Source organism: Arachis ipaensis, chromosome B4, assembly GCF_059453495.1.
Source record: "Arachis ipaensis isolate K30076 ecotype BB chromosome B4, ASM5945349v1, whole genome shotgun sequence".
Lineage (NCBI taxonomy): Eukaryota > Viridiplantae > Streptophyta > Magnoliopsida > Fabales > Fabaceae > Arachis > Arachis ipaensis.
This window is the reverse complement of record NC_142439.1, coordinates 25,594,270-25,595,531: the sequence shown is the minus strand read 5'-3', so window position 1 is coordinate 25,595,531 and position 1,262 is coordinate 25,594,270. Positions and strand designations below refer to the sequence as shown.

Below are 1,262 nucleotides of genomic sequence, written 5' to 3'. Positions count from 1 at the left end.
CCTCATCAGTTCTTAGCTGAATTCTTGCAAATCTGTGACGCTGTTAAGACCAATGGGGTTGATCCCGAGGTCTACAGACTTATGCTTTTCCCCTTTGCTGTAAGAGACAGAGCTAGGATATGGTTGGACTCACAACCTAAAGAAAGCCTGAACTCTTGGAAAAAGTTGGTCAATGCTTTCTTGGCCAAATTCTTTCCACCTCAAAAGATGAGCAAGCTCAGAGTGGAAGTCTAAACCTTCAGACAGAAGGAAGGTGAATCCCTCTATGAAACTTGGGAAAGATACAAGCAATTGATCAGAAGGTGTCCTTCTGACATGCTTTCAGAATGGAGCATCCTATGTATATTCTATGATGGTCTGTCTGAATTGTCCAAGATGTCATTGGACCACTCTACTGGTGGATCTCTTCATCTGAAGAAAATGCCTGTAGAATCTCAGGAACTCATTGAGATGGTTGCAAATAACCAGTTCATGTATACTTCTGAAAGAAATCCTGTGAATAATGGGATGACTCAGAAGAAATGAGTTCTTGAGATTGATACTCTGAATGCCATATTGGCTCAGAATAAAATATTGACTCAGCAAGTCAATATGAATTCTCAGAATCTGATTGGAATGCAAGCTGCATCCTGCAGTGCTAAAGAAGCTTCCTCTGAAGGAGAAGCTTATGACCCTGAGAATCCAGGAATGGAAAAGGTGAATTACATGGGAGAATCCTATGGAAACACTTACAATCCTTCATGGAGGAATCATCCTAATTTCTCATAGAAGGATCAACAGAAGCCTCAACAAGGCTTCAATAATAATAATGGTAGGAGAAATAAGTTTGGCAATAGCAAGTCTTTTCCATCATCTTCTTAGCAACAGACAGAGAATTTTAAGCAGAGCATCTCTGACTTAGCAACCATAGTCTCTGATCTATCTAAGACCACTCTCAGTTTCATGACTGAAACAAGGTCCTTCATTAGAAACTTGGAGGCACAAGTGGGCTAGTTGAGTAAAAGAGTTACTGAAATCCCTCCTAGTACTCTCCCAAGCAATACAGAAGGGAATCCAAAGAGAGAGTGCAAGGCCATCAATATACCCAAAATGGCCGAACCTATAGAGGAGGAAGAGGCAGTGATTTCCAGTGAGGAAGACTTCAATGGACGTCCACTGACCACTAAGGAGTTCCCTAATGAGGAACCAAAGAAATCTGAGGCTCATACAGAGACCATAGAGATTCCACTGAACTTACTGTTGCCATTCATAAGCTCTGATGA

The 1,262-nt window shown here is 41.4% G+C and overlaps 1 non-coding gene across 1 annotated transcript; it reads right to left on the bottom strand.

Moving 5' to 3' along the window:
* Positions 1–213: 213 nt before the first annotated feature.
* On the bottom strand, positions 214–317 carry LOC148566972 (small nucleolar RNA R71). Its single transcript, XR_015881615.1, has one exon. It is a non-coding gene; the product is annotated as a small nucleolar RNA R71 (small nucleolar RNA).
* Between the last annotated feature and the right edge of the window lie 945 nt (positions 318–1,262).